Source organism: Culex quinquefasciatus, chromosome 2, assembly GCF_015732765.1.
Source record: "Culex quinquefasciatus strain JHB chromosome 2, VPISU_Cqui_1.0_pri_paternal, whole genome shotgun sequence".
In the NCBI taxonomy this organism is placed as follows: Eukaryota; Metazoa; Arthropoda; class Insecta; order Diptera; family Culicidae; genus Culex; species Culex quinquefasciatus.
Genome location: NC_051862.1, coordinates 63,539,289 through 63,549,231, shown reverse-complemented (window position 1 = coordinate 63,549,231; position 9,943 = coordinate 63,539,289). Strand labels below are relative to the sequence as shown.

At 38.0% G+C, this 9,943-nt stretch overlaps 1 pseudogene; it reads left to right on the top strand.

The window, feature by feature from the left end:
- The first annotated feature begins 208 nt into the window (after positions 1-208).
- LOC119766031 overlaps positions 209-9,943 on the top strand; it is a 15,524-nt pseudogene continuing 5,789 nt past the window's right edge.

The following is a 9,943-nucleotide window of genomic DNA, read 5'->3' as shown; positions in this document are numbered from 1 at the left end:
CCTTCCTGCCGCTCGTGCTCGTAGTCGTTTCCATCCTTGGTGTGGAAACTCCTTATGGCGATACCCTCCGGAACCACTCTCACTGTTCGACTTCACGTAACCAGCTTCACCACCCTTAACGCCACCACCGTCCCCGGAATAGCTCGTAATCAACGGTCCACGATACTGACTCAAAGTCACTTTCAACACGTCCGGACTCATCTTCGGAATGAACGGGTTAGGATCGAAAATCCCAGGAAACAGATAGTATCCAGAACTCCAACCAATCGCCACCCCCAACACTAGCACAACCCTTAAATGCCACATTTTTCACTTCTCTTCACACAGATCTTGCCAACTCCCCGTTCAAACTGCGAATGTCACTCGATTACCACCAGCATCGAAATTTATTTTATAATAAAAGCACCAGAAAATTGCATCACGCGCAAGCAAATCAGTTCTTTCACCACCCCTAGATTGACAACGTTTGGGACCCACTCAGGTGGAACTCGGTGTTCCAGGCACAACTCGCGTTGTCACCCCCCCGAAGAAAGCGTGGCGGTGCGGAAAACGGCGCGAAAGAAATTTTCCTCGAGTCAACCGCAGCAACAGTGAGAAATGTGTTTAATTTTTGGTGTGAAAGATTTGGTTGGTGCGCGATTGGCAATGTTTTTGTGGTTTTCTGTTTTTACTGATTTTTCTCCCTTTTTGCAGAAATAAAATTTAGTTAACTTTGTTGCCGCCATCGTGGTCGATTGGGCTTGGCAGGCAAGCGTTACTAACGGGGGTGAATAATTAATTGAAATGATTTACGTGGAAAGGTCGTTGGATTAGTAAAAACCATCATGGGACAGCAGCGTTGGTGAAACAGGAAGTTGATTGCGGATGTTTATTCTATGATTTAAATTTCTTGAGAACTTCGGATAATCAAATCCTGAATTATGTTTAGCATCAAATTTGAACTCTGCGACCCCATTTTAATCAAATTAAAGTGGTTGATTTCCATTTTCAATTCTGAGTTTTTGAAAAGGTCCTATAAACAAAATTTCAAATTTTTGCTTTTGGGTGTTTTTAGAACCGCCTTGAGTCAGGGTATTCAAAACACCCAAAAGCAAAAATCAAAATTTTGTTTATAGGACCTTTCCAAAAAACTCCAGAATTGCATTTTCTCAATATCCGATCCAGACAAGATTTGTTTCAAAATTAACGATCTCAGCAGCCGAAAGATCGAAGTGATCGCTCGTAGGTAAAGGGACTTGTGTTTGACAGATAGTTTTGCCACCCCACCTCTCAGAACATCAACGCGGCGTAATGTTTCGATCGCTTAAATTCGCCGGAGCAAAACTATCAAACGCTGGTGAACACCAAGCGTGGCGTCCTGAGCCTGGTGTGGCCCGAGACGTCCCCGTCGTTCCGGAACAAGGGCGTTTTCACCCTTTCGGTGAGTTCGGTTCTCAACTCCGTAATCATTTTGACAGCTTACGAACGCGCAGTTTTTCGCCAAACAGTCCATCCCGCGCCCGTTCACCATCCGGTTGGCCAAGGCCCAGGACGACCCGCACATAATGCACTTTATCCGGGAGCACTTCTACTGCCAGGAACCGCTGCTCAAAGCCTCAAGGTCACCAAATCGATGGCGAACCCCTGTCTGGAGTCCCGACTCTGTGACCACCTCAGGGACGGGTTCACGATGATTGCGGTCGAAAACAAGGACAACCGGATCGTGGGTGTGGCGGTGAACCAGCGGAACTGCGTCTGGGACGGGGACCTGCTGAAGCACAAGGCGGACAGCGTCAAGTGTGACTCGCTGCGGAAGCTGTTCTACATCTGGTCGATCGTGTCCGCCGAGCCAAAGTTGCACGAAAAGTACAACACCGATTGCATCTTTGAGGTAGGTTGGTCGTGGTAGCAACACTTGTGTGGTTCACTGTACGAAAGCTCGCATGCGCAGAAGATGTGGGGGTGAAGCGATGGTTCCACTAGTGGCCGCTAGTGCGTATGGTGGCGCGTGAATGAGCGATTTGGTTGTTACGGGCGTTTTAGCTGGTTGTTTTTTGAACGATTTGTATGTCTGCACTTTCTTTTTTAATTAGTATTCTTGATCTTTACCATGCTCGATTTATATTATCTTGCTTTTATTGGTTAAATAAGCTACTTTGTAACAAAGATGTCATCATTGAAATTAATCAGTTTTGTAAACAGTTATGTTTATTTTTGATAAAGATTACATTTTTTATATAAGGCAAGTTCTGCTGATGGTGAGAACAACTTACCATTTAAATATGAAGATGCCATTTCAATCAAGTACATTTTTGGACTTGACCCTCCCAAATATGAACCAAACCTAGAGAGAACAATCATCTGGCCATAGCTATATCTCATTCGCACAAGCACGTTATTGCCGGTTATAACACTTTTCATAACTTTATCTGTCAATGTTGGCAAACCATGTTTATATTTTAAATCCGGCTATAACAAGAACTTGCGGAAATGGTGTATTAACAGCATTAACGAGTTTGGTACCAATTGGTCCATTCCTTTATTTTTGGTACCACCCTCTGTTTTTGACGATTACAAAACTACAGTTTTCGAAAAATAATAAAAATTAAAGCTTTTCACAACATGGGAATCGATTGTTTGAGATTTTTCATACATTTCCATAATTATTATATGTTTTGTAAATACTATTATTTTTTACAAAACTACGTAGTTTTGGAAAAAAATAATAAACATTTTTATTATGTCCCATATGCATTTTCATCGTTTTGGAATTATTGATGCATTTTTTTTCAAAATCGTGTGATTTTTCAGAAAAGCTTATAACATCCAGTACTTTGTTCTAAAAATCAGGAAGAAAGCCAGTTTTTTTTTTCTTGAAAGCTATTAGATAATGGGGAATGTTTCATACATTTCGAAAGAATTATTATTTTTGTCAATACTCAAATTTTTGAGCAAGGTACGTATTTATACAAAAACATCTATATTTTTTTGATTTTTTACTTTTTAGAGGGTACACATTTTTTTTTACTTTTTGGAGGGTACACAAAATATACGTTGATTTGTGCAAATTAAATGTATTTAAAAAAATATTAGTATCGAAATGTAGGAAAAAAATTTTGTTTTATTTTTCGAAAAAACATAGTTATGTTAAAACTTTAATTAGGCCGTTGTAAATATTTTTTGAAGTTTATGTCCCTCGCCTCTGACCAAAGCAGAGGAGGGGGGGGGGGGACAAAAAATAAAAATGTTTAAAAAAAGAATTCACGAGCCATGGTTTCAACATTTGAATGCAAAAAGTGTTTTAATATGCATTATACATCTGTCCAGTTGTTTTGCAATCATTAGTTTTCAAAATATCTAAGTATTGACGAAAATTTTATTTTGCGAAAAAATGTTTTTGCGTTGGAATTTCATAAAAAGTTCAAATTATTTTTAATCCAGCCTTAACATGCTAAATATGATTATCAATGCAGAAAATGCATTTTAGATTGTTTTCACTCAATTTAACTTCTATTCTCATTAAAATTTTGAAGTTTTTTTTTTCAAAAATATTTTTTTCCCCCTGATTGTCGGACAAATTTTGAAGGAGGGGGGGGGGGGTGGTTGACATAAAAACAAACAAATTTTTCGTACTTTTTTTTAAAATACAGTTGACTCTCTGGCTATCGATCTTCTCGATATCAATTTGCTCCCGGTGTCAATAAATTTCTCAGTTTCTTCAAGTAGCATGCTTTGATTTTCATTCTATAATTTGATAACTCTTGCTCTCGACGAACCCTCCAATATCGACAAAGAGAGAGTCTACCGTACTTAAATTTAAAAAAATTAAAAAGAAATGTATGACAAAATCTTGATCATTTGATACGCATAGTGTCGAAAACTCACATTTTTAGTACTTTTTTTTTAAATAAAAGATATTGTTTTGTGAAAATTTCACAGAAATATTACTTTTGAAATGTGTTAAAAATTCACGATCATTTTATACAAACATATTTTGAAATGTTTAAAAACATTTATTTTTTATTTTTTATAATATTTTTTCATATGTCCTGTTATAATTGTTGAACTACATGTATAACAAGCCTTACCCGACAAACTTCGTGCTGCCTTTTTTGTTCGTTGACGTTTTCAACTTTTTTGCTTATTCAGCCTCCTGTGATCAAAATTTGATTTTACGTAACTTTTCCCATACAATCTGCAGATTTTCCGGAATCGGTTCCAGAGTGGTCAAAGTGTCAATTAACACTGGAACGCCCAACGCATGTCCAACTTACACGGACGCCCAAGCCTCCCAAAAAAGGTGGAACGGTAACTTTAACTCGCTGGTTCTCGGGCATTACTCAACCAATCGGGACGATTCTTGTTTCCAGAGATTTGTAAGAATGTCTAGATGATCCTAAAATTTTGCAGAACTTGATTTGAACAAATCTGTAATTTCTGCAACCGAAAACATCGTTCCACCTTTTTAAAAAGATTGCCTCCTCGGAATTTTTGACGAATTTTTTTTTACACGCGAAAAAAAAAGTTGGAACGATGTTTTTGATCGCAAAAATTACAGATTTGATCAAATTAAGTTCTGCAAAGTTCTAGAATCATCTAGACATCCTAACAAATCACTGGAAAGAAGAATTATCTTGATTGGTTGAGTTGTGCCCGAGAACCATAAAGTTGAAGTTACCGTTCCAACTTTTTTGGAGCCTTGGGCGTTGGAATGTTAATTAGCGTATAAACCTTCCTCGGGCTTATACGAACCCTACGCAACAATAACACCTCGATTGGATTGATCTGATTCGCGTTCGAACAAAACCATCGAAATTTTTTATATATACATATATAGAAAAAGATTCACGATCATGTTGTAAAAAACTAAAATTTTGAGTTTTTTTGAATTTGGGAAAATGCTGAGAATTTTCAAAATATGTGTTATTTGTTTCGAAATATTTGAACAAATCCCGATCATTCAAAACTCATATTGCCAAAAAAAAAATTGAGATTTTTTTTTGAGAAATTATGAATTCAGCCAAAATGTGTCATTTTTTCACTGGAGAATATGTCAAATGAAATACAATATTACCATTATTCCAATTTTAGGTTTCGTGGAGAATTTCTCTAGAGTCCAAGTGCATTTGAGGGTTAATATATCATTTGCATCGGACCCCTTGGACAATTCCCTATAAAATGCCACCGGTACAAAGGCTTTGATGTGACTAATGCGAAGTTATCAGAAGAGGATTTTTTTTAAATCGTCTAAAAAGAGGGTGGTGCCAAAACAAAAGCGATCGGTACCAAACTTGGAATTTCTGGTGACTATTTTTTTAAATTTATTTTCATTCTGTAACAATTCCATACCATTATAATTGATTTACATTACATGTCTCTCGATGATTTACAGTTATTGGAAATAGGGGCTAATTTATAACTATTTTTTAGCCTTTTTGAAATGAAACATATTTTTTTTAAATCAAGGGCAAATCGGGCGTCTCGTTCCCTGGAGATGGAGCCACACGTTGCCGTCGTTTCAGGGCTATTTGCAAAGATGGTTTCCGATGTTGATATATATCACACATTTATTTTATATTTATATACTTGTGTTGATAGAAATCACAACTTTTATACTATGTAAAATTGCAAGATATTGATTTTTTTTATTTGCATCTCAATATTCTTGTTTATAAAATCTGGTAGGAACAGGTTTAAATCTTTTTGATACATCGTTAGCTTAGGTAGAAATTCATAAAGCAAAGCCACGCTTACGCACAACAGTAAGAGAGGTCTCTTCTAGGCATTGTGGGATTATATTAAATAATTTAATTAATCACAAAAACAGAAGCGTGATTTTTTCTTATCTTAATGAGGGTGTTAGGTTAGGATCTGGTATTTTAATAAATAAGTTTTTTGCAAGGCACTCAGAATAGCTAGTTTTTTTTGTAACTTTAGATTGTTTAATAATTCCAGGCCGACAGTTCTGAGTAAACGAGTTAAGTGATGCTATCAGAATCTCTGATTATAATTTAAGTGATATACTAACCATTCGGAATTGTCAAAACATCCATAGAGTCTCGATCAATCAATAATGAAATGATATCGGACAAAATTCGTTAATCTGTTGAACTAACGGTTCTCGGATTATGGTTGTATCGACCATTGTTGCGAATCGAGGATTTACAGGAGTTTTGACTAGAGAGCCTGGAGCTTATCAGAGACTCAACCAGCACCAATCAAAGCACGAGAATTCCAACGGAGGTACCAATCGAGCATAAGACAAAGGATTTTGCTCGATTGGTACCTCCGTTTGACAGTTCTTGTGCTTCGATTGGTACTTTTGGTTTAAGATGTCTGTTCTCTAATAAGCTCCAGGCTCTCTAGTTTTGACGATCAAATGGAGCCTAACATTTCAAATGGACACAAGGGTTTTGTGAACAGGATTTCATCTCTTTCACTCAATTGACAGTTTATATTAGGTATGATAGGGATACACTCTTGTTTGCAGAGCTTCTGTTCCCTAATGAAATGGAAGGCACGAAATAGTCTTCTTAACGAAGATTATTCAACTTGTAAAGTATGAACTGTTCATTTATGTTTATTGGTTTTGGAAGCGGCAAGTCAGGTTTAAAAACAATGTAAAGGAATGTTTGGCTTTGCAATTATAATTTCGGGGATTTGAGATTCAAGTTACTTTCAGACAGTTTTGTTTAGGTTGTTGATTCAAGTTAGTTAGTTTTCCGTACATTAATAATTGGACTTAAATGATCAGTTGAACTGGTCGGAGTGTACTTTTTCATTAGCAGATCTGCTTCTAGTTGTAATGTACGACAAGACTACTGACGGACGCGACAGGACGGGGCCCAGAAAAAAGTCCTCAAGATTTATATTCCCTAGACAAGTTGGTTTCCATCTTTTGTTTTCCAGTTTTTTTTTAATTTCCTTTAAATTTTAAATACATCATAGGTTTCCTTTGTATAAATCTGCGATTAGTTAATTTTTTTTATTTAATTAACTCATAATTTAATTTCTCCGGGCCTTTTTACTTTGGTTCATAATTTCAGATTTCCTTTATTCAGTGTTAAACTTAGATTACCGTAACTACTCAAGTCATCCAAGTTCTTACTACTCACACCTACACTAATTTTCTTTCACCTTCCCCCTCCCGATCCCCTATATCTTCCGGTGGTGTTCATTTTGTATGCAATACTAGTTTCCACAAGAAACCGGACTTAGACTGACTTGAGGCCGCGTCCCCACCTTGCTCCGTAAAACGAAACGAAACGAAGGGCAAATCGGGCGTCTCGTTTGATATCGGCGAAATCCAATTAAAAACCAGAAATCATTTTTTTAAACTTTTCTAAGTATAAATCCCCAAAAATAAGGGGTCATACCACCACACCATCACGAGGACCTCACATGCCTGACCCAAAGTCAAAATTGAGCCAAGTTTCATCAAAATCGTTGTTGTCGAAATACATGGTTTTGTACAATTTTATGATTTAAATTTGATCAGCTGTCATGAAAGACTCACACCATGAGGAATTTCATCTTTGTTTTTTTTTTTTTTTTGTCTAAAAGATTAAGAACATGCAATTTCAATGAGGCTATTTAACTAATTATAAACAAATTTATATAGACAGACCAATACATGCGCCAGCTAGCTCAAGGTTCACGACTCTAATTTTACCTCCATCCTTCTTTGCATTGATCCTCCCTCCCTCGCAGATCGCAATCCTGGCGACGGCACGCGAGGCCCAAGGCCAGGGCATCGGATATCAATTAACGGTCCACTCGCTCAACCTGGCACGTGATTTGGGCTTCGAGGTGGCCCGGATGGACTGCACCAGCGAGTACAGGTAAGTTGGTGTTGCCCCAGAACCAGCCTCAGTTTGTTGGCCCGCCGATAACATCAATGTTTTTGCCTTGGCCGACGCGGTCCTCGCCCTGGACGGACGTCGACTTTTCAGCTCCCGATTAGCGCAACGGGCCGGCATGGAGTGCATCTGGTCGGTGCCGTACAAACATCTGGTGGACAACGCTAAAAGCCGGTGGTCAAGCCGGAAGTGCCCCACACCCACATCCGGGTGCACGCGACCCAGCTCTGCCGACGGCGACGACGACGACCAGCAAGGGATTGGCCTGAACGAACACCCACTTTGAGGACCCAACTGTTTGGCCTAGTGTGAGTGTGTGTGTGTTTGTGATGGTGCGTGTGAGTCATGTTTGCATTTATTGAATAAATTGTATTAATTGAATTGATGGTGATCTTGATGGGTTGGTGTGGCGTGTGTGCTGTGCCGGGACGGACTCCGTCCTGTTTCGGCCATGTTTTGATGGATGAGTGCTAATGAGACCGTATCCGGTTTGTGTTTTTGCCGACCTGGTTGGATGGAGCTTGAGCTGTGCAACTGTAATTTGCATTTTGACCTGGCATACATTTTTTAAACTGGTATCATTTTAATGTTGCACAATTTATTATAATGATATAAATAAAGTCAAGAGATAAAAGTACAGCATAGACTCGATTGTCCAAAACCTCGATTATTCATAGTTTCGATTATCTAAAGTTCGTGTGATTTTTCTGCAACCCATTTTTTGCCAAATTTGAATGGCTGATTTCCGATTGCAATTTTAATACTGTTGAGCATTGCACGACCTTTTCCGAATCATAAAAACTGCCCTTGGCCTGCATATTTCCGACCTAAACCTTTCCAATTGAAACTTTTCTCCCCCCCCGGACGGCATTCCTACATAATGAATGCACTTTGTTCGCCCTGAATCGAACATGATTCAATTTCCGTCAATTTTCCAGCTTCACACACAAACGAATTTCCTCCACCTGAATTCCAGAGCGTATGTGACGTAAAAGCACACACACTCACTAACAAATGTGAACGCATCCTTGGGGCCCTGGATTGCGTGTGACGATGACGACGACGATGGAGCGTCCAAAATTGAATTATTTGTCCACCCCGGATGGGCGAGCGAAATGCGGATGTGTTTGTGTTTGGGGACGCCATCGGGGAAATGCATCATAAAAATATACACACTTCCGATACATTCCGGAGGACGGTGCTTTCGATTGGTTTTGCCTGGGCACGATGTGGAGGTAAAACGCTTCGAGTTGGGTTTTCGCTGGTGCAAGTTTACTTTTGTTTAGACTTGTTTTTGCTGTTTTTTAATGCGAAAACATTACAAATATGAAAGCAAGCTAAATTTTACGATTTACATTTTTATATTTCCAGCAATATTTTCATACCCGTGGTAGAAAAATATCAATTATTCAAAATAGTTGCCAGTTCAGAATGCTGAAAAACGCAAAATTCAAAAAACTAACCCTGAGCTCAAACGAAATTTTCTGCACCATTCAGCTGAACTTCAAATGCGTAGATGCAAGTTTTCAGAGTGTAGATGGATGATAATCCCCGCAACTCTCCCTGACTGCAACATTTGTTCCACAGATCACTTTGAAACTGTTGAAAGGGGTTCTGAAGGGTTTTTGAGCAATATTTACTCGAAGAATTGCTATTTTCACACAGAACCACACCCTTAAAAAAAACACATTTCTTCGCCTCTTGTCTTTTCAAAGTCACATTTTTTAACTGTAATTTACACTCGATTATAAAACCGAAAACTTATTCTGCCCATAAATCATAGTATATGTCTGTGAAATTTATATTTACAACCATCAACAGAATAAAATTTGAAAACGTTTGGATGTATCATTGTTACGATTTAGCTATTTGAAGTTGTCAGTAAAAAAAAACCATATCTCAACGCTGCTTTGACCAAATCAGATCAAAATTTAGGTGAAGACTCGTTAATGCAGTCCCGTATGCATGACGAAGGCCGGTTTTCAAAAAGTTTATGGTTTAAAAGATTGAAAATATTCTCATGTTTTTCATACAAAAACATTTTTTAAATATCAAGCCAAAGAATATGTTCCAAAAATTAAGCTTAAATCGTTGATATTATTGTT